Source organism: Suncus etruscus, chromosome 2 (genome assembly GCF_024139225.1).
Source record: "Suncus etruscus isolate mSunEtr1 chromosome 2, mSunEtr1.pri.cur, whole genome shotgun sequence".
Classification (NCBI taxonomy): domain Eukaryota; kingdom Metazoa; phylum Chordata; class Mammalia; order Eulipotyphla; family Soricidae; genus Suncus; species Suncus etruscus.
In genome coordinates, this window is record NC_064849.1 from 120,193,015 (window position 1) to 120,217,354 (window position 24,340).

At 41.1% G+C, this 24,340-nt stretch overlaps 1 long non-coding RNA gene across 1 annotated transcript in view; it reads right to left on the bottom strand.

Moving 5' to 3' along the window:
• LOC126001558 (uncharacterized) overlaps window positions 1-16,663 on the bottom strand; it is a 998,123-nt gene extending 981,460 nt beyond the window's left edge. Inside the window, exon 1 of the long non-coding RNA XR_007492880.1 lies at window positions 16,641-16,663. This is a non-coding gene — a long non-coding RNA (uncharacterized LOC126001558). The remainder of the gene's footprint in view (window positions 1-16,640) is intronic.
• Between the last annotated feature and the right edge of the window lie 7,677 nt (window positions 16,664-24,340).

Consider the following 24,340-nt stretch of genomic DNA (forward strand, 5'->3'; position numbering starts at 1 on the left):
CTTCTAATGAGGTAGAGAAAATTGTATTCACCAGAACTCTTCTTAACAAGAGCCCTGAATACATTTGAGTGAAGAAGTGTTTTAGCAAGCCACTTGGGGTGGAGGGTGAGACTCAGAAGTACATTTAAGCTAGAAATGTTATTATTAAACTTCTCTGCATGAGACAAGGAGAGGAATTTGTCAGAATCATAAGAGGAAAAGGAGAGAAAAGAAAGAAAGTGAGGGGGGACGTGGGTGGGGATGAGAACGCAAGTAAAAGGTTGCTCCCTGTCCAAGGAGAGCACCTCTTCAGCAATCTCATTCTTAGATAAAGTAACAAAATTCACAAAAATGATGGGTGTGAATGGAGAATTATAAAAGCCCCCAATAAAGCTGAATTTCCAGTCTGGGTGAGCTGGGTGAAAGATAGACAGCCATCATATCTGTGAACATCAAATGGGTAGAGCCAGAAGCATAATACCTGCTGATCTAGCTAGGAATCACAAAGACTTTGAGCTTTATTTTTTTCCAACTATTACTATATCATTTTATTTATTTATTGAAATCTTTGTGATTTACAAAGTCCTTCAGAGTTGGGTTTCAGACATACAATGAAAGAGGGCCAAACCCACAACTAGTTTCCATCTCCCTCCATCAATGTTCCCCAAGTGCATCCCATACCAACCCCCCTGACTGAGCTTTTAACATTTTTTTCATTTTAAGAGTTCGGATGGTGGTTGGTCAATCATAGGTGGTGCCAGAGACCAAACAAGGGTCAGCCAAATGTAAGTCTTCTAATATCTCTCTAGCCCAGAAATTCTGACTTTAAAGGGAGGTGAAATAGCTTTAGAGTGAAGTTTATTTAATTCTCTCAAAATAGGGTTGGGGAAAGAGGGAAATAATGTGCAGCTAAAACTCAGATTCTAGGTGAATAACCATGAAACAACTGGAATTTCTAAGGATGCCTATTACTAGTATGTTTGGTGTGTGTCATGCTTTACAAAATAAAAGAAAATATTAAAGATAAAGTGTGATAATCACACAGACTAATGTATTTTTAAAAATGTATTACATTTAAAAAGGCTAAACCTTCATCCAGATAAATATATATCTTTTAAGGCATTATTAAACAAGCAATTCTATCTATCCTAAACACTTATTGCAGAGGGGTTGTTTATTTCTAGAATTTAAGACTATTTTTCAAGTCACATTTTTATGTTCTAAATAATGCAGTTTCTGAAAACAAACACATGTGTTCCCCAAATCAATGGTCCAATGACAAATAATGTATTAATAATAGCTTTTATATCTAGTTTCACATAATCAACTAAATATTTTTTGAGACAAACAGGATTTGAATTGAAAATAAAGTAATCACAAGAAATTATTATTAGGGGCCAGAGTGCTATTACAGTGGGAAGGGTGATTGCCTTACACATGGCCAAACTGGGGTCAACCACATGGCATCCCTCATGGTCTCATGAACATCACAAGGAGTGATCATTGAGTGCAAAGCCAGAGGAATGCCCTAGAATTGCTAGGTGTGGCTCAAAACAAGAGAGACAGAGACAGAAACTTGGGGACAGAGATAGATTTTTTTTTTAGATTATGGTGGCAATAAAATAAAATGTCAAATTTGTGCCAGAGAGACAGTACAGAGTATATGTTGCTTGCTTTGCATACAGCAGACCTGGATTTAATCCTCAGCTCCACAAATGGTTCCCTGAACACAGCCAGGTGTAATCTCTGAGCATAGAGCCAGGAGTGAGATGTGAAGGCCACCAGATGTGATCCAAAAAGTACAAAACTGACATTTTGGTTATCATAAGAACATGCTTATTATAGAAAAATACATTCTTTTGGGGTCATATCTATTGATATACAGGGAGTAGTGTAGTTTCAGGGATCAAACCATGATCTCTTGCATGGAAAAGCACAATGTGCTCCAACCCTCTGAATCATCTCCTAAGAACTTTCTTCTTAGCTAATTACATTTGAGATATATAGGAGTGGATAAATGCCACAGTACTTGGTATTTACATTAAGATACTTCACCAGAAAGAAAAAATAAAAGAAGAGGATAGTTGAAGCAAGGAGAAAAAAAATGACAAAAAATATCTGATTATCATTGACTCTGATGGCATTAGAGTACTCACTGAACTCTTGTCTCTGCATTATGCCATTCTGAAACTTTCATTACTATTTTATTTAATGTTCACTCAAAATAAAGTTGTATCCTTAAAACTTTCAGTGCTTTCAATATCCCATAAGATATTTTAAAATTCTTTTTTACTTCTTATATTTAAGGCTTAGAATGGTCCCACAATTCCCACTACACATGTATCTTACATTCTTACAATTTTTAAAAATAGTATTTGGGGAAATAGAGTGACAGTATAGTGGATAGGGTGCTTGTCTTGCATGTAGTCAACATAGATTTAATCTCTGGCACCCCATTTGGTTTGTTGAGCCCGGCCAATGTGATCTGTCAGTGCAAAACCAGTAGTAAACCTGAGTACTGCTGGATGTAGCTCTAATGCAGAAACCACAAACAAGCAAACAAACAAACCAAAACAAACATACAAAATGTTTTTGGGAATTGGGGGAGTGACTCAGTGTTTTGCATGTATGAAACTGTAGGTGTGACATTAGTATGACAGCAGTAGCAACAAAATCTGGAGTATTTTATGGGTGGAATTGAGCATACTCCAAATGCATATGTTGAAATCTTAAACTCCTGGTACCTCCAAATGAGACTGTATACGGAAAGAATAGAATGCGGGTAGCTCTAAAATTCTGTGAGGGAACTTGGAACTGAACTCATAGAGGTGACTCAGCTGAACTAAGGCAATAAGGGTGTGGTCCTTAAGCTCTGTTACTGGTGTCCTTTTAGAAAGAAGAGGAATACCAAGGCATAGCCATACCATGATGACTGCAAAGATGACTGTGAGTCAAGGAGAGAGAGGAGACTCAGAACAAACAGACCTTCTTGATTGTGGCTTTGTAACCCCCAGAATGCTAAGAAAATTTCATTTCTCATTCCATAGACTCCCAGTCAATGCATTTTGTTTGGACAGCCTCAGAAAATGGATATAAAACAAGCACAAACAGAAGATCTCTCATCCTTTTTAAAGATTTCCCTTTCTGTTCTTCCCCCCACCCCTACCTCCCACCCTGGCTTTTTATCACTCCTGCTATTGTTCCCTCTCATATTACTGATATTCTGGCCCTGGGGATTGTCCATTCACCAGAATATTAGAAGAAAGCTTACCTGAGTACTTGTTGAGTTTGGAGAATCCTGACCTGTGCTCATCACTGTGGATATAAACACTGAATCCTAGATTAGATGTAAAATTAAAAAAAAAATTATTAACGACTTAAGGAATTACAATATAGTAGTAGCCTATAATCTACTTTTCATGACTCCTGAAGAGAAGCATTGCCCAAATGCTAAAAGCATTTTTAAATCTTAAAGGAAAGCTCTTATTTCTGGTTCAAAGAATCAATTGGCATTTACAATTATAGTCTTGAGGCAACATTGTAAAATATTTGGGACTTTGAGCTAAAAGTGATTTTTAAAAAATATATAATTACCTATTAATCCCCCTGAAATGGTGTGATTTGCCTTTTTATGGGGGAGGGGATCATAACTCATCTGAAACAATCCATTTTCAAAAAGAAATTCTGCAATAACACCCCAGTGCCTTGGCCTTGGCATATCAAAACTCTGCAACACATGGTGATTTCTGCAGGAACATTAAACCGAAGTCATAACAATGGGTAATATTTTAATATAATGGAAAATGATCATTAACTGTTCTCGACAGGAAGGAAATGAATTCTCCTCATTGTGCACTTTCTGAGAAAAGTAGGTAGGAGAAAATTTCTAAGGGTATTTTACCAGGCAGAAAAGGCTTCAAGTACCATCAGGACAATAACCTTCTAAGTCTGGTGTCAGCAAACTGAATAAATAGAACTTCAGAAGAAAAGAATGTGGCTCGTCATCTCTCAGAAATATATGTAAATGAACTTGAGATTTTAGAGGGTGATTAATCCGACACAGCAGTCAAGTACCTTTCCCAGGGGTCTTTCTCTGCTCTCAAGTAAATCATGATCTTTATCACATTCCTCTACCCCACCCACTCAAAGCTAATATCTTATTAAAACTGCACAAACCAGTTTCAACTTAAAATGGTATCTAGAAATTTTAAAAGTAGTGGCATTTATTAAATAGTCTATAAAAAAGTCACAAGAACCTTAAGATGTTTTTTAAGGGACCTGGGACTGTCCCAAGAGCTGTGTTTTAGGATTCATAAATCTTTAAAGCTGTTTTTCGTACGGTCTCAGGGCTGCCCTTTGGCGACCATCCCTCAATGGTCCTTACGGAGCTTGATGCCAGACCTTGGTTTCTTTTTTAGTTTCCTTTGTGACCTTCAACTGCCCCAGTAGAAATGAATGTCTTAACCAGATATGACAGAGCCCCCTGCAACCACGTGCAACTCAGTCATACCAAAGGACATAAAGACAACGAATTTCAGTAATTCAGTGATCGAATACGACGAGTTAAGGAAACAAAAAAGAAAGCTGGCCAATTTGCAACCCACCAAGACAAAGAAACAAGCGGATTCTCTCTTTCTTTGCTTTTCCCAACAGTGCGTTCAGGGATCATGGACCCAAAGCCACACGGGGATGCTGGAGGCTGCCTCCCGGGACCCCACTCTTCTCATTTCGCTAGACTAGGGCTGAGTGCTCTCTCCAAGCCCTTCATGGTTGGGGATGGAGCGAGGCACTCGCGCTCCTCCCCTCCCATAAAGCAGCTTGTTGTTACAGGGGTTCGGAGCAGCTCACCACCCACCTCCAACATGACCGCTGCTGGCACCGGAGTGTGCTCTGACTGCCAGATGTGCAATTTGCCAGTCCCCCACAGCAATGCTAACCCATGGTGACCCCTGTTTGTAGCTGGCTAGGCTGTCTGCAATTTGAATGGTTACTAAAAAACCTTTCACGCCTCTTCAGGTTGTCAGCATAGATCAACTTTCATCCACCCACATTACACCCCTCCCAGATGCTCTGCTGCCAGAGAAGCCTGGGAAGAGAATTTCTGCTGGACAGGGTCCTACTGTGAGCACTTGTGAAACTGGCGAAGTCTGCCAGGTGAGCCCTTCAGGTCCCTGCTTCTTCTCTTCCCCCAGGCAGGACTGCTAGCAGGAAAGTGCAGAGCTTCTCACTGCAAGGTACCCTCAGCCTGGAGCATACAATAAATAGGCAGTCACTGAAAGGCAAAAGGCTTTTGTGACCAAAAGATGAAGCAATGGCCATTTTAAAATCATGATATTGTTGGGGCTAGAGTGGTGGAATAGTGGGCAGGGTGTTTATTTGCCTTGCACACAACTGAGCAGGGTTTGATCCCCTGAATCCTATATGGTTTCTCTTCAACCAGCACCACCAGTAATGATTCCTGAAAGCAGAGTCAGGAGTAATTCCTTAGCATCACTGGGTATGGTCCTCCAAACAAAATAAGTTAAAAAATTATATTATGAAAAGTAAACAAATAAGCAAATAATAAAACAAGCCTGCTAGTTTCTAGATGTGTGTGTATATGCGTGTGTGTGTGTGTGTGTGTGTGTGTGTGTGTGTGTGTGTGTGTGTGAAGGTCTGATTTTACTCTTGGATGTTAGGATTCTGGTGGATTCTATGTTAGCTACCAAACAATAGGTAATAGGTCTAATATTCCCTATTCCTTTCTTTTCTATCTCCTCTACTCCTTTACTCTTTCTCCATTAGGGTCCTGGCTTGATAATAAAATGTAAAATTGGGAAAGAGTTTAAAAGAAATCGAAAAAGAGCAGAAAAGGCAGTGAAAAACAAAATTAAGATCTGTTCCTATCTTTTCTTCATCATTTCACATGACATATATTTTGCATATGTGAAATTAGTCTTCATTCCACTCTGCCCTCTATGATTGGGCCAGTGGGAGACACTGGGTTTTATTTCTTTTCTCTATTTGAAGGCTCATCATTACTGTCATTATTGTTGTTATCATAATCATTGTTATCAATGGCAGTAGAATACCGAATGGGGCTGAGAATACTAAAACATATGGGGCAGAGTTCATAGAACAGTGGGTAGGGTGCTTGTCTTAGACGCTGTCAACCTGGATTTGATCCCTGTCATTATATATGGTCCCCTGAGCATCACTAGTAGCAATTCTTCACCACAGAGCCAGTAATAATCCCTGAGCACCACTGAGTGTGGTCCCAAATTCAAATCTGAAAAATAGAAATGTCTTAAAGAAAATTGGGGCATGACTATGTACCTGTGATCATAAGGCAAAGGACAGGGCCTGAACAAAAATTAGAGGCAAAAAAAACTTGTCCTTGAAATAATTAGTAAACTGTTGTTTCCCATTCTACTGTAGAGGCTCTGGAGTAAGGACAAGAAGGACAAACCCAACATGTTGGCTGCTGATGTTCATTCATTCCTCACTTCCGTTCACAGTGCTTCCTGGCAGGCATCCACAGTACCATATGCTTTGGGGAAGTGGGAATGCTGAATGTTGTGGTTATGGGGAATTGAGTCTTATTGCTTCATAAGATTTTGAGCAGCAGAATTGTTCTGAAAAAGAATATGTCCCAATAGGTGTGCTGTGGGAGTCTTAGAACAGGATGGGAGTTTAGTAAGACCCCCTGCAGACTCTTAATTATACAGGTGAGGAAATGAAGCTGCAAAGAGGCCATCCGGCTTGCCCAAGGTCACACCAGTGGTTGAAGCTTGGTGAAAGCATTGAATTTGAACCAGATACTCTTGATTCTCATATCCCTTGTGCCAGGATTTCTCAGTGTTCTCCGGGGAGCACTGGAATAATCTACAGGGTAGTAGTCACCTTGGGTACAGTACAGAAAGTAGAATAGGGAAGACTCTTTCTCTTTGTTCCCCTAAAGAAAATAGATTTCTAAGAGGTGCATAGTAAACCTTTCTCTGAAAAGGAATCAGTGGGTCATACAAGTTTGGAAACTTCTGTTTTATGCCAGCTCACCACTCATGAGCCTCAGGCTTTGGACTTTATCTTTCGACTTCCATGTATGCCCCCGAAGGTGCTGATGCTGATGTTTCCTGGCTTTGGCCATTAAGTGTCAGTGCTTTCTAGGTTCTTACATACCAAGCATTAAAAGACAAAAAAAGAGCACATAAATAGCAACCCCGTAGACAATAATTTAAGCTCTTGAACTCCAAGTTTCTCCATTTGTACTATGAAAAAAATCATAATCTTTATCATAATTCATACCAAAATATAATCTGTGTAGGGCATTAAGCAGTGTGAGACTGGCACATACTAGGTGTGTAATGCTAGCAATTTGGGCAGGGAAATAGAGAAACTCCTAAACCTTCAGAGTGAGCCCAGAACAGTGGGTCAGAGACTGCAGGACTCATGGCATAGTGAGGCCTGAAGTCAAGAATCTGCTCTCGTGGCAAGTACTCACTCAGATGGTACTTGCTTATGGACATGTATATTGGATCGTGTTTGGAATGGGATAATTTCCCAAAAACAAGTCAGGAAAATCAGTCTCTGAAGTGGTATCTGAAGTGGTAAAGGAGGAATAAGTGGTTTTATATAAATAGAGTGATGTATAAATTCCAGTGATGTAGAAAATAGACTTGGATTAAGAAAAAGAAAGAAAAGAAAAAATAAAAAAGAAGAGGGAAAAGGAAAGGAAGGAAGGGCCAGAGTGGTGGTGCAGTGGTAGGGCGTTTGCCTTACACCTGGCTGATCTAGAAAGGACCCCTGTTAGATCCTCCATCGTCCCATATGGTCCCCCAAGCCAGGAGTGATTTCTGAGTGCATAGCCAGGAGTAATCCCTGAGCATCACAGGGTGTGGTCCAAAAACCAAAAAAAAAAAAAAAAAAAGGAAAGGAAGGGGAAAGGAAGGGGAAAGGAGAAGAGAGGAGAGGAGAGGAGAGGAGAGGGGAGGGGAGGGGAGGGGAGGGGAGGGAAGGGAAGGGAAGGGAAGAAGGGAAGGGAAGGGACGGGAAGATGGGAAGGGAAAAGGGAAAGGGAAGGAAGGGGAAGGAACGGGAAGGGAAGAAGGGAAGGGAAGGGAAGGGAAGAAGGGAAGGGAAGGGAAAGGAAGGGGAAAAGAAGGGGAAAGGAAGGGAAGGGAAGGGAAGGGAAAGGAAGGGGAAAAGAAGGGGAAAGGAAGGGAAGGGAAGGGAAAGGAAGGAGAAAAGAAGGGGAAAGGAAGGGGAAAGGAGAGGAGAGGAGAGGAGAGGAGAGGAGAGGGGAGGGGAGGGGAGGGGAGGGGAGGGAAGGGAAGGGAAGGGAAGGGAAGGGAAGGGAAGGGGAAAGGGAAAGGGAAAGGGGAAGGGGAAGGGAAGGGAAGGGGAAAGGGAAAGGGGAAGGGGAAGCGAAAGGGAAAGGGAAAGGAAAGGAAAGGAAAGGGGAAAGGAAAGGAAAAAGGAAAGGAAAGGAAAGGGAAGGGAAAGGAAAGGAAAGGAAAGAAAAGGGGAAAGGAAAGGAAAAAGGAAAAAGGAAAGGAAAGGAAAGGAAAGGAAAAAGGAAAGGAAAAAGGAAAGAAAAGGAAAGGAAAGGAAAAAGGAAAGGAAAGGAAAGAGGAAAGGAAAGGAAAAAGGAAAGGAAAGGAAAAAGGAAAGGAAAGGAAAGGAAAGGAAAGGAAAGGAAAGGAAAGGAAAGGAAAGGAAAGGAAAGGAAAGGAAAGGAAAGGAAAGGAAAGGAAAGGAAAGGAAAGGAAAGGAAAAAGGAGAACAAGATAAGAAAGGGGAGAATAAAGACAGGTGGGGAAAAGATAGAGAAGATGGAAAGGAAAGGGAGGAAGACAAGAGAGAAGGAAAGAGAGGAGGGAAAGAGAGGAGGGAAAGAGAATAGAGGGTTTGAAAAGAATTGATCTTGAAGTTAGAAAAGAAAGGTTTAAGTCTTGACTTGCCCTAACTGCTGCATGGCTTTTGGAAAATCATTTAGTTCCCCTAAAACTGTTAAATAAAATGAGGTGTCTTACAGAATTACTGTGCTAATGCATACATAAAGATACATTTAAAAAATAAGATATGGGATGGGACAAAAAATAAGATAAGTACATCCTTAATTTTTGTTGTTGTTGTTGTTGTTTGTTTTTGGGTCATACCTGACAACTCAGAGGTTACTCCTGGCTCAGAAATTGCTCCTGGCAGGCTCAGGGGACCATATGGGATGCCGGGATTCAAGTCACCATCCTCCTGCATGCAAGGCAAACACCCTACCTCCATGCTATCTCTCTGGCCCCTGCATCCTTTATTTTAACTACATATAACAAGGATGTTATAAAAATATTTTCCAGAGTTCAGAATTAAAACAAATTCTCACAGAAAGAGGTGGGAATAAAAAGAAATGTGTACTAGAGTAGAACTTCCATATGGCACTGCAATTCCACTCTTGAGTGTCTACCCCAAGAACACAAAACATTAATCCCAAATGACACATGCGCAACTGTGTCCATTGAAGCCTTGTTAACAATAGTCAAGATCTGGAAATAACCCAAGTGTGCAACACAGATAAGTAGAAGAAAGAAACCAAGGAATACGAACAATCTTGCAGTTTGCTGGAAATTGAATGCAATTGGAAGAAGTCATGCTAAGTAAAGTGAGTCAGAAAGAAAAGACAAATATCCAATGATTTTACTCATATACGAAGTATAATGAAACAAAGCAAGGGAATAGATAGTCCTCAATAGAAGGAAACCATGCTGTTTGGAAAGCAGGGGATCTTCATTCAAAAGATGCTTCCTAATTTGGAATATATATATATGCTATATTCCTTTTCCTTCCATATAGCATGCATACATGCGTGTGGGGAAGAAGAGACCTTTAGATAATTCTGCCACTTTGGTGGTAGCCATGAATCACGTTGCAAGTCTGAAGCAGTGATATTGTACTATTGCAAATGAATAAATAACATATGTTTTGAGAAATCAAGTATCTTTTTTATTCCTCCTGGAGTCTGAGGCCTGCCACTACTGCTTGGGGTTTCAGAAATATGAGAGAGATATTCACTGGCTAGATGTGGCAGGGGAGGCCCAGGTTCAATAGAGAAAGAAAGAGGGATAGATACAAAGCAGGCAGCATATCACTGATGCTTTATCTCTGCTCCTCTTCCCTTCACCCGGACTGTGGCAGGCACTGCTCTGGTCACTATCCTGGGTCCCCTACCAAAGGTCCAAGTTTTCCCTTTTATACCTGACATGACAAGGAGAAATGCCCAAAGGATGTGTCCAGGTTCAATTCTCATCACAATGGGAGTATCCAAGGGGTGTGTCCAAGTTAAACTGTCATAAATCAACAGATTCCCCCTTTCATAAATAATATATTTTAAATAGAAGAAACAGGAACAGTAACAGTAAGGTTTTGTACCCAAAGCATGAACATGGTTCACTATGTTACTTTGACTACAATTAAATAACTAGATAGGATTGTGTCCTATGGTTCTGAGGTCAGAGGTCAGCTTAATTTTTTTCATCTCTGGTCTTTCTGTAGAAACTTAGAAACATGCTGTTTCCCACTTGCTCTGTGTGAAACACTGACCTGAAGTTGACTCATAGGTGAGACCCAGCCAGGGAATGGACAATGGGAAAGAGGTGGAAGAAAGGACACTTTGGTGGCAAACCCTGGCTTTTCAGTGGGGTCTGCTCCTTGTTTTTTCTCTGTTGACCTTTTCCTCAGTTACAGGTAAGGTTTCCTGAGAAACCTGCAAGGCCCAAAGAAGGAAGGTAAGAGAGAAGGGAGGAAAGTGTTCTAAAAATACAGCTGCTCCTGTACTGAAAGCAGGGGTATCTTCATTCGAAAGATGCTTCATAACTTGGAGTGTGTCTCCTGGCCCCCTGAGAAAAGTGGGCGGTTTTGGTGAGCAGCGCATGCTTGTGTGCAGACACACACAGATGCACGCGAACACACACACACACACACACACGCACACACACACACACACAGCTTCAAACTTGCGATCTTTTTAACTCTGCTCAGAGTGACTCCCAGAGAAAGTCCTGCTCACATGCCCGAAACTTCATAAAGACAAGAGTTCAGCTTCCCCAAGCAGCAGCTCCTAAAAGTGATTTTCACACTGGAGCTTCTCTAATAAAGAGGGTCAACATGCAAACACCTCAAAAACTTACTTCTACATTAGAATCATTTAAATTGCACTCTTCGTGACCCAAGTTGCCTGGGAACTCAAATTTAGAGGTAAAGACAAGTCATTAATAAATTACATAAAGCAAAAGAGGCATACATTTAGATCAATGAATTGACTTTTTTTTTAAAGCATCTTTCTACCTCACCGGGGACAAGCACTCCAAATTTCTGTCACTTGGAGGAACAGCAAAAAAATTTCTTAGGTGAGGGGACCAGAGAGATAGTATAGGAGTTAAGGTGCTTGCCTTGCATGCAGCTGCCTGGAATTGATGCCTGGTATTATATATGCCCCCCTAAGCAACACCAGGAGTGATCCCTGAGTGAAGGACCAGGAATAAACCCTGAACACTGCCAGGTGTGGTTCCAGTACAAAACAAAACAGTCTCCTTCAGCAATGCTGGAAAGATATGCAGGTTCCATGTCCTCATACATACTTTCAGCAGCAATTGTGGATCTATGTAGGCACAAGATTATCTTAAAGGCATAGTTCTGAATGGTTTCTTCCCCCAAATAGCTATAAACACAATGCTGACAAGCCTGATAGTTTCTCAAGAAAATATGTGGTTTTTATTTTATTTTTCTATTACATTTTTAAAATTTATTTACTTTATATATATATATATATAGTCACCATGAAATTATAATTATCCATGATTGGGTTTCAGGCATACAATGTTTCAGCTCCCATCCTTTCACCCATATCCCTCCATAACTAAGCCCTGGCCTGCCACCTCCACATTTGCTTTCCACCAGTGTACTTAAACAAGAAACACTTTTTTGTTGTTATTTTTGAGTCACAACAGCTGGTACCCAGGACTTATTCTTGACTCTGTGCTCAAGGATCATTTCTGGGAACTCAGGGGACCATACGGGGTACTGGGGTTTGAATGAGGTTGGCCAGTTGTGTGTAAGGCAAGCACTGCAGCCATTGTACTATTATTGCTTTGGCCTAAGGTGCCATTTTTTAATATAATTTCTGCACAATTTTTTTTATTTTTAAAGCAAAGTTAGACTTTGGGAGAAGTTATTCTCCAACAGTGAACAAATGGCAAAGACAATTGTCTGTTCTCCTTCTGTTTCAGGTCACAGAAGACAAGCTGTCAGCTGCCCACCACCATTCGGCATTGCTGACACCCATCCCACTCAGAATTTTCCTACATACATTTAAAAAGGGGGCAGGGTTATAGGGACAATCTTGAATTTGTCCATCTAGTAATTTATCTATCTTTAAGAAACTACTTAAGGAGCTGAAAGATACCTTGCCATGGCTTGCATGTGTGAAGCCCTGAGTTTGATCCCCATCACAGAGATCAATCTTTATAGCATTGCTGGATATAGACCTGGTGAGCCCAATATGTCTGGGCACATACAGCATCGCTTGGCAAGACTTGGAAATTGAACTGTCCAACTTGGTTTGATAAGTATTACTGGGAGTGCCCCTCAGGCCCTCTGAGCACAGCTTGAGAAAATTCACCCCTAGAAAGGAATGACTTAGATCTCTGGAATAAGTCTTTTTTGCTTGATTCTTTTTCTTTGCTTTTGATTGGGATTTTTAGGTCATACCAAATAGTGTGAGGACATTTCCTGGCTTTGTGTTCAGAAATGAATACTAACATTGCTCGTGGGGACCATATGAGGTGCTGAGAATAGAATAAAGTACATAGCAGTCACTGTACGCAAAGCAAGTGCCTTACCTCCTACACTATCTCTCCAGCTCAAAAACAAATTTCTTACTATGGATTTGATATCAGATAAAAGCTTCCCTGTGAGACACAATGTGGGAGATAAAGAACCTTTCCATATATATGTTCTTAGCAACTTCTTAGCCCATAGCTAGTCTTTTGTATAGTCCTAAAAGTTGAGGAAAACCTTGACATAAATACCAGTCAGTTGCACTGAAGGTCCACTGCAGGTAGAGAGAGCCTTGTTTTGCCTGACTGGAGAGATATATGAGTGGACCCTGAAGATCTAATTTTTGTTTTGAAGCTTCAATCAATCTAATAGGATGGGCAACTCCAACACACAGGAGAGACCTGAACAAGTCTGGAGAAGGACTATTGTTTGCTTTGATTCATTTCGTCTGGATTTGTTCATGTTCTTATTTCAGGTTATCACAGAATCTCTTGCACTTTAGCATTTTATCAGACTGCTATTTGGATGAAAGAAAAAAATCAGAGAAAGATCAAACACCAAGTGTCCCATGCACATGGGTTCTAAAATGATGGCAAACAAGAGATTCAGGTGATGACTGGAAGCCAAAGTGGGATTAATTTGGTAGTGGAATAAAGAAGAGAGAGGGTTATACTATTTAGAGAAAAAAATGCATTGGGCAGAAACAAAAGAATTTGGGAGGGAGACCAGAAAGATAGCTTGAACAATTAATCTCTGGTTAAGAGCATCCAATGAGATATGTGCCATATTTCCAGAAAACTTGAGAAACTAGGTTCCTTGCATACAGTTCCTGATCTGTGCACCCTGGCATCTTTGTTCAGGTGAACAATGCTCAAAGGCAAGGTTGGTATTTTTTTTTAATTTATTTTATACAGAAGGCCTGAGATGTAGGACCTCTAATGGGGAAGGAAAGTTGTTGCATGAATGAGAACCTCAGTTGTAAAAGGATTATTTAGAGGGCTCAGATGCATAAAGCTGGTCCTCATATGGGAATACTGTTTGCAGGGACAGGGACATTTCTTTTTAAAGTAATTACTTTATTTAAGCTCATGGTTACAGAATTATTCATAATGGATTTCAGTCATAGAATTTACACCACTCTTCATCAGTGCACATTTCCTGCCTCCAATGCCCCCAGTTTTCCTCCTACCCATCCACCACTCCCTGTATGGGGCAGGCAATTTGCTTCTCTCTTCACTCTCTCTCTTTCCTTTTTGACATTGTGCTTTACATTATCATTAATGAAGGGGTGCTATACAAGTCACTTTATGCCCTTTCTGCACCCAGTTCTTGTCCAGAGGAATCAGTTCCAAATCTCCTTGCCATAGTAGACCCTTCTCTACATTAATTGCACTCATCACTCTTTGTGACAAACTTCCTACTGTGGATTGAACCTTCTGGCTTTCATCTTTATTGTCTTGGGCAGAATCATTTCTAGGTGGCTTCTGTATCCTTGGCCCTAACCTAATGAATTATTTTTGGGTTCAAATAAAAAAAAAAAGAAAGGTGATCATGAGAAATGCATGCATTGAGAAAAGGTAAACATTGAAGAAATGTCTACTACATGGTAATATATCTAAGTGTGGCATCATACTCTGGAACTCCAGTGCTATTGAGAGAACTACAAGATCAGAAGCCTCTCTTAAGCATTTATTTTCTTTCTACATAAAGTTTTTTTATTTAGAGTGGTGTGCCTAGATGCCTTGTGTTGTAAGATCCTGAGATGCTTATCAGTGACTCACTGGGGTTTCCTTGTAGCTGGAAGAGAAGCCTGACAACAGTATAAAATAGATGTATTTTCTATCCTTTAAATGAGACCCACCTGTCAGCTATCTCACGCTCACCAATCCTGCCAAGTTTTATTCTTCCAGATTTTCAGATACATGAAGTTATGTCTAAAAGAAAATGGGTCAGATCCCATCTTAACAAATCTCAGGGGATGTCCTAATTCTTTGGTAGTCCTTCACATTGCTTACATTGAGCACTTGCCTAAAGGTTTGGAAAACATCTGGTTCTACAGATTTTTGGAGGCAATTCGATGCAATTCCTTGGTAATAGGATTTGATCTGTATTAAATCTGAATGTTTTATTTCAATGATTTCAATGGAAGGTTTGTTTGTTGTTGTTCTTTTAAATCTGGAAGGGTCTATGACTTGCTCATGAGTAGTGACATATGGCAAAAGAAAAACCATATGACCTCTAAAGCTTGGAATAAGAAGCCTTCCACCTTCTTCATGAATCTCTAGGAATTTTCATTCTTTTTATTTTGTTTTGTTTGGGGAACACACCCAACAGTGTACAGGGCTACTCTTAGATCTGTACTCACTCCTGGTAGTGCGTAAGGGACACTACAAGGCTTCTGAACTGAAGTAGGCTTTGCATATTAGACAAATGCCTTAATATCTGTACTATCTCTCAGGCCCAGAATTAAAAGTCTTGTGACACTCCCATAAACCTAACTGCCACATATGAAGATGCCTAATACATGGGAGGGCACATAATACTCCACAGAGAATACTCTCAGCTGAGCTTCCAACAAGCATCAACCGTCAACCTTGTGAGTGAGTCATCTTGGGCATTTAGCTCAATTATGTGAATATGTGGCTAACCCTAATATCACCTATCAAAGAATAAGATCATGGCAGCCAATATTGACCAACTGAACCTAGTTTACATCAGAATGATTAACAAAGATCATAGTATGTGATACCACTAAGATCTGAGATGATTCATTACATAGTATAGATAACCAGAAAACTGCCACTAAGTTTGAGTGGATGCTACTTGGTAAAAATCTTGATAAGTTTTGTTTGGGTGCCTTAGAAGTTCTCCAGCTATTCCCATTAGCCAAGGATTTCCTTTATCACTAGCTTTCAAAAGGAAAATATGTGGGGAGGGAGAAGAAATGTGTGTGTGTGTGTGTGTGTGTGTGTGTGTGTGTGTGTGTGTGTGTGTGTGTGGTGGGGCAGGTGGAGAAGTGGGAAGTAAAATCTAAGTGAAAAATAAGGGACTATATTCTCAAGTACATTTCTTGTGGGTCGAATATTTTAACTTCAAATTTCCACAGGCCTGGACAGACTGAGAAACAAATGACATGCCCATGCACACTGATATCCAGAAGTTTGAGATCACTTTTGGCTACACTCAGTTCACAGTGAAGCCTGATGTGTCAGTGCTGGAACCTGGTGGTACAGTGCTGCACCTACCCAGTAGTGTGGGAGGCACCAGGGCCATAATCACCATGCTCACACAACCATAAGTGGTCAAACCAGTGATATATACAGGTGCTCTAAGCCTTTGCTCTCTCTGGATCCATAGATCATTTTATTTAATTATTTTTAAAGTAAAATTAGAGGTCTTTAAAAAAAAAGTATTGGGGCCAGAGATAGCACAGCGGCAAGGCATTTGCCTTGCATGCAGAAAGACGGTAGTTCAAATCCTGGCATCCCATATGGTCCCCCAAGCCTACTGGGGGGCGATTTCTCAGCATAGAGCCAGGAGTAGCCCCTGAGTGCTGCCGGGTGTAACCCAAAAACTAAATAAATAAATAAATAAAAATAAATTAAAATTAAAATAACTTTAAAAAAAGTATTTTATTTTACTATTTTACTTCAAATGACATGGTTATTATAGTGTTGATATTTTTGGTCTTGATGTGCAACCTGACTGCCTAAAAGTCTACTTTTTTTTTTTTTTTTTTTTTTTGGTTTTTGGGCCACACCCGGAATTGCTCAGGGGTTACTCCTGGCTGTCTGCTCAGAAATAACTCCTGGCAGGCACGGGGGACCATATGGGACACCGGGATTCGAACCAACCACCTTTGGTCCTGGATCAGCTGCTTGGAAGGCAAACGCCGCTGTGCTATCTCTCCGGGCCCTAAAAGTCTACTTTTTTATGTAAAAGTTACATGTTACTTCCCCCCAAACATTAACAATGGGTATTAACTATTTTTAAACACTGTAGTCATCACAGCTTTCGTGGAACTCCTCGAGCTGCCTGACTCATGCCTCTGTCTTTGATGGTAGATAAACCCAGACCAGCCCCATCTCTGCCCATGGCCAGCTAAGGTGGGAACTGAGGTTCTTCCCAAGTAGTGTGGTGTGTGTGCTGTGGCTCATGTGAACTTCTCCGCTAAGGGAGTTCATCTAGGCACCTTTGTACCAGAGCAAATGGATCCAGGGAGATGTTTTTTTTTTATTAATATCTTTATTTAAACACCTTGATTACAAATATGATTGTAGTTGGGTTTCAGTGCACATTCCTTCACCAGTGCAACATTCCCACCACCGATGTCCCAGATCTCCCTCCTCCCCACCCCACCCCACCTGTACTCTAGACAGTCTTTCCACTTCCCTCATTCATTCACATTGTTATGATAGTTCTCATTGTAGTTATTTCTCTAACTGCACTCACCACTCTTTGTGGTGAGCTTCATGTCATGAGCTGGACCTTCTGCCCTCCACTCTTTGTCTCTAAGGATTATTGCAAACATGTCTTTTATTTTTCTTAAAATCCATAGATGAGAGGGACTATTCTGTGTCTATCTCTCTCCCTCTGAATAATTTCACTCAGCATAATAGATCCCATGTACATCCATGTATAGGAAATTTTCATGACTTCATCTCTCCTGATGGCTGCATAATATTACATTGTGTATATGTACGACAGTTTCTTTAGCCATTCATCTGTTGAAGGGCATCTTGATTGTTTTCAGAGTCTGACTTTTGTAAATAGCACTACAATGAATATAGATCTGAGGAAGGCATTTTTGCATTGTACTTTTGTGTTCCAAGGGGATATCCCTAGGAGATATCCCTGGATCATATGGGAGCTCAATTTCCACCTTTTGGAGGAATCTCCATATCCCTTTTCATAAAGATTGGACTAGACTGCATTCCCACCAGCAGTGAATAAAAGTTCCTTTCTCTCCGCATCCCTGCCAGCACTGCTTGTTCTCATTCTCTGTGATGTGAGCCAATCTCTGTGGCATGAGATGATACCTCATAGTTGTTTTGATTTGTATCTCCCTGATGATTAGTGATATGGAGCATTTTTTCATGTGCCTTTTGGCCATTTGTATTTCTTCTTTATCAAAGTGTCTGTTCATTCCTTCTCCCTTTTTTTGATGGTATTAGATTTTTTTCTTGTGAAGTTCTGTCAGTACCTTGTATATTTTGGATATTAGCCCCTTATCTGATGGGTATTGGGTGAATAGTTTCTCCCTCTCAGTGGGTGGCTCTTGTATCCTGGGCACTATTTCCTTTAAGGTGCAGAAGCTTCTCAGCTTAATATATTATGGAGATGTTTTTCCTTAGTGAACTACTACTACTCCTGTCTAAGACCTCATCTTTTCTTCTACTACCAGAGAGAAGGGCAGGGCTTAGCTCAGTGAGCTCAGAAAATCTGGTGTTACTCAGATGGTTTAGTGGTGGACAGGAGACTCGACAGACAAGGTGAGAAGTTCTGTGGGAGGGAACCCTATGAAGTGCCATGTGTCTTCTCAGGCAACCAACTGAAGTTCAACTGTGTTCAGGATCTCCAAGCTCAATAAGAATAGGACTCTGAACAATGTCTTCTTGTACTATGTGTAGTTATCAGAATTGAACACAGATTTCAAATTGAACTTAGAGTATGAACCCAGATTCTATGTTCTTAAGGAAACCTTAAATGAAGTGTTGCAGTAACACCCAAATCCATGTTCTTCCTCAGGCAAAAAAAAAAAAATGATATGGGAATTCCTTAGGTTCACCAAATCTCCTATTTCCTGGGCTTTTGTGCACTATGGGTCTCCTATGGGTCACTTTCTGGTAGAGAGAAAAGAAAAAGATTTCTTCAGTAAAACCCAGTGCCCAAGGCAGCAGCACCCTTAAGAATGTCAGTTAGAATTTTCAAATGGGGGTCTGGAGTGATAGGACAGCGATAGGGCATTTACTTTGCACATGGCCAACCTGAGCTGAACCCGGGTTTGATCTCTAGCATCCCCTATGGCTCCAGTGCCTGCCAGGAACAATTTCTGAGCACAGAGCCAGGAGTAGCTCCTGAATGAAGCTGGGTGTTTCCCATAAAAACAAAAACAAAATTAAAAAAGGAACATTTAAATGGTACAAAGAGGGTACCCAGTAGACTGACCTAGTCCTACCAGTTTCCAAAATCTTAAGAGGAGACGGAAATGGTCTTCTGCTCCCTCATTCCACCCCAACACTGTGCTCCAACCTCAAAGATACTTGCTTCTTACAGGGCCCCTTGGTATATAGGCTGAAAACTAAAGGTAAAGCAGCCCAGAAAAATAAGACCTAAAAGTCTGGATTCACATCCTCATATCTTTTTTCCCTTCCCAATTTAGATTTGTTTCCTGGTAAAGAGAAGCATCCTAGCTCTTCCACCTTTCGAGCTCAGCCTACCTTCCAGTACTTAAATTTCCTGGCACCTTCTTTTCTTACATTGAAAGAGGAATCCTCAATTTTTCCCCTTGCCAAATGCTTAGAGAAGCTCCATTTTATCTGTCCCCATTCCACATTAAAAATATTCCTGCAAATTCCCGGTCTCCTTCTGAGAATGGGAGCTTAACAATTTCCCAAGATGATAGATTCTGACCCAGACTTTAGGCTCACAGGAAACTAAGAGATAATAGACAGCACCTAAGGGAAATGGTCAAATAGATAACCTGCAAGGCCCTAAACTAGCCAGACTGCTCTATAAAATCTCTGCATTCTCTGTAACATTCTTTTCACTTGACAAGTAACAGAGAGACCCAGTTTTCCTATAAAAACCTCACAAAATGAGCCATACTTAGACCTATACTAAGTTCCTCTTTGGCTGAGGAGTTTTCTTTTCTTCTTCTTTCTACTAAACTTTTCTATTTTCAAACTCCGAGTTTGAGCATGTTTTTATTTGATATTTTTATTCTTGATAATATCGAAGAACCTAAAAATTGCAAATGAGCATAGAGACCCTTGTTTTTTTTTACCACTCCTGGGTCAACAGGGAAAAGACTTGCTTGAAAACAAAGGAAAGAAATCTGGAGAAGCCTGTTTCTAGGCCTCAGGATGCCTGGGCTTGCCTGGGGCTTAACACCTCCGTCAGTCTCCTGTCCTGCTATGCTCCTTTTTCATCAACCCTTGACCTCCAGGAGCAAGCAGATGAAGAAAGGACAAGACAAATTGTGGCCTGTCCAGCCTGGCTTCCAGGAAGAGGCTCTCACACTGATGACAGATGACAGGCCAGGCACTTCCACTTCAGAGTGATCCATCTTTGCTCCAGTCTGAGTTGATGCATCAGTGCATGATTCTCAGGAAAGAGGCTCTGAAGATGGTTCAGGCTTGCACTGGTTCAAAGATGACCAAGCAAGCAGAAAACAGATGCAGCAGAACTTCAGGCCATTATCTTCCATGTGGGGAAACCTACCCAGAGCTCTGTTAGTTCCACAGTCTAGCTAGCTGTGAGTGGCCTGACAGAGAGGTAGGTGCTCACCCAGTCATGCTCATGAGCATAGAAGTGTCATTGAGTGGGGTTGGGTAAACATCCTGGGTGCCAACTCTGTCTCCCAGTAACACCAACACCAAATTGTATTATGGTCAAATATAAGATTTTCTGTGGAGGATAGATTGCAGCTACTCTAATTTGCCCTCTGAAAAATTGTGGAGTATTTGTGTTTGGTTTAGCAGAAGCATCCTGTTTCCAATTTGTGGACAAGGGACCTTCACCTAGGGGGTTATGGCTGCCCATTTAGAATATAGGCCTAGACTGACCTCCAACATAATCTTTTCTAGATTTGCCTTCTTTGAACTGGAGAGAGAGAAGGAAGAAAAAGCATCTAGAGAGAAAGAGAAAGAGAAGAGAGAAAGAGAGAGAGAAAGAGAGAGACTGCTTTTCTGCTTCCCTTACCTGGAGAATAAAGAGCCATACCTTCCAGTAAAAACCAAGCAACCAAATAAATAAAACACCTGTCCCTGACCCTGGTCCCCCAGGGCCCAGTTAGTTAGTCCTTTTCAGCTCTTTTCAGTCCACAATGGAACAAAGCCCCCAGGAAAGCACTGAGCATGACTCTGGCTGGACTCCAGTTAGATTTCTGACTGACTCCAGAGGAAATGCCAGCTGAGATCCCCAGGGATCTCCTCAAGAGAAGCTGGGCACTGGCATCATATCTAGGGAAGTGAGAGGTGTAAAGAAGGTACCGTTTCTGAAAGGTGGGTGTGATGTGCCAGGAAGGGTTTTTAATATTCTGGTTGAAAAAGGTTCTGATGTGACTTGGCACCATTTACAATAATATACTTTAATTCAATCTTGCATAAAAAGATGACACTTCTGCTTTTTGCATAACATAGGGGGATATGTCGTGCCTGCCTTGCTACCGTGGCTGCACCCTTGGGGTTAGGTGAATCCATCACTGCTGGGTCAGCATTGGCTCTTCTCATCCTCCTTTGGCCTTCCATATAAAGAATTAAATTAGCAAGAGCTCAGCTGAGGTCCCTGAGTTCTGTTTTCCTTAGAGAATGTTCCTTCAGTCCTGGCCTCCGGGGGGGGGGGGGGGGGAAGGAAACCCTAACTGTCAACTAAAGTGTCACAGCCGCACAGAGGAAAAAGAATAAAAAAACGTAATATTTTTTAGAATTTAAGTTTAAGACTGCCTGGAGGAAGAAACTAACAAATAGATGGAAAGAGAGAGAGAGAGCAGAGAGCGAGAGTAAGTAGGAAAGAGAGAGAAAAGAGAAAGAAGAGGAAGAAGACAGGAAAGAAAAATCAGTTTCTCTGCTTCCCCATCTCCCTTGAGAGGGGTTCCAAGTTATAAATCCTTAGTACAAGCTGTGCTCAATAGAGGAACAATTTACTTTAAAGTAACAAAGCATTTGTCTCTGGATGGTGTATGACAATACCTTAGGTCCTGGCTGAAGAAAATACATGGCTTGAACTTGAAATCTTTAATCTCTTGTTAACTCTAAGACAAGAATCATTCGAAGCTGAAGAATTGTAAATGAAGAGCCACCAACTCCATCATAAACATTTTTTTGTAGATGAGTATTTGGCATGATCTTTGCAGCTACTGGGCTGGTTCTGTTCCTAAATAGGTCACAGCAGTGGTGACAAGAGCCTGAGTTTACATGGGAAACATTGTTCCTCCTTAGGGTCGACTGAAACCCTCTATGATTTCACCAGCAATACACCTAATTTTATTCCACAAAATCCTGACTGCCAGTTGCCCCTTACTTCTCTTCACTTTTCCCAAAAGCCTCTCAGGTCAAAAAAATTTCTTTAAAAGAGTGTGAAATTGATCATGAACCCCAGTCCATCTGGTGGTCTATAACTTGTAGCCTCTCCTTTCCTGTAACTCAGGATAGAACATGAATTTGTACATAGCATATGTTGTGCCCAAATAACAGACAAATGTCCTCTCTTCATATAGTAAATAGGTTCAGATAAACAACAGAAAGTTTAGCCATTCCACTTCTCTATCCCTTGGAGATTCAGAAAAAAATTGCACATCTAGGAACAATCTGGGCAAGGGTGGTCTCCTGGCAATTTGCAGCCAATTACAAGTGTACATTGCTTTGCACAATGGATGTGCTACTGAAAAGGTTATATGCAAATCGGATTTTTGTAAATTGAATTATATTTAACATGCACCAAGGGAACTGGCTATTTTAGGGACACCAAAGCTAAATTCTTTCCAGAGAGCAGGGAACCCTTTGTAAAGCAATTTACCATCCTCCCATTCATACATTCTTTGATAAGGTCAGGTTTTATTACTTTGGACTTCTTAGAAGTAGAGCCTCCCCACAGTGTTAAAATAGTGGTAAGATCTTCATTCAGAATCTTCACCCAATTTTAGAAAAGGAGAAGGAGATGGAGATAGTACAGGGCCTAATATACTTGTCTTGCACATGCCCACATGCCTGACCCGGGTTTGATTCTGACACCACATGAATGATCCTTGAGTGCAGGCCCAGGAGTAAGCCCTGAGCAACCTGATTTGATTGTACAAAACCAAAAAGTAATAATCTTAGTTAGTAAGAGGAGAAAATGAGAACCAGCTCAGATTCTCCTGCTGAAAGGTTGTAAAGAAAAAAGAGAATTTGCCACAAAGATTTGCTGGAGAAACTGAGGTGGGGGCCCAGATGACTTCCCTCTGTTAGGTTGATGCCACATCACCTGTTTTCATTCCAAAAATGTGGAATTCTAAAACTGCTAGGTTATTCCAGTTCTTATTAGCCAACCAGGGCCCTACAAACCCTTAGGTTCTCTTATTACAGGGCCTGGGGGCTGACTGGCCTGGCGCACGTCTGATATTGAAAAGAACATGAAAGAAAAGTGCAAATCAAAATTAATAAATGTTTAATTAAAGATCTACAAAATGTAACATCGTGTCAACTTCATTAATTGTTAAGTTTGGTATTCATGAAACTTTAATTACCTCAGAATTAGAAAGGAAGAAACAAAACTCATTATTCACAGCTGCTAAAATGCTTTGCTTAAAAAAAATTCAAAGGACTCAATAGACAAACTTTAACAGTCAATGGAAAACAGGGACTTCCATGATAACATTCTACCATGTTCTCCGCAGGATGGTCTGTCAAAGTTCTGAGTGACCGTCTACGTCAGGGGTGGCGAACACGCGGCTCTGAAGCCGCATTCAGCTCCCGGCCAAAATGAATGCTGCTCTTTACCTCTTATCATGAATTTGTTTACTGTGGCTCTTTGCCAAGTTTGGAGTTTGTTCTGCTGCTTCTGAGGAGAGACCTCTGAGGAGAGACCTCCGAGCGCGTCCTCCCGTCTCCCATCCCTTGGAAACAACTGCATGGGCCAGCGAGCAGGGGGACCCGATTGTCACATGTTGGGTCACATCTTGCCGTGAGTTGTTAGTATGGAGGACACAGCACACCCTCACCATCACTGCAGGATTTTGACCCTCACTCAAAACGGCAAAATGCAATATGTGTTTCATAGATTATTGTTAAAATTATATGCTTTTGTGTGAGTATTTGTCTGTTTTGGCAGGTCACTGCGTGGTGTGGCTCTCTGACTCTCACAGTTTAAAATTTTGGCTCTTTGTGTTGAACTTGTTCACCACCCCTGGTCTACCACATGGTGATTCAGCAACAACCATCCTGTCCTCTCAACGCTAGAAGCCACTCTATTTCTGCAGGAAGAAGTTTTAAAGCCTGATAGGAACCTTTCATTGTCCCAGCTTGGAAATGCCCTTCATCTCTTCCATTTCTTTTTCATTGGTCAGAGCTAGTCACATGTCCCCTAACTGCTGCAGGCGACCTGAAAAATAAAAATATTCAAATATATGTTCAGGAACTACAGGTAAGGTCTACCATGTAAGATGTTAACTTAAGGGCCCGGAGAGATAGCACAGTGGCGTTTGCCTTGCAAGCAACCGATCCAGGACCAAAGGTGGTTGGTTCGAGTCCGGTGTCCCATATGGCCCCCTGTGCCTGCCAGGAGCTATTTCTGAGCAGACAGCTAGGAGTAACCCCTGAGCAACGCCGGGTGTGGCCCAAAAACCAAAAAAAAAAAA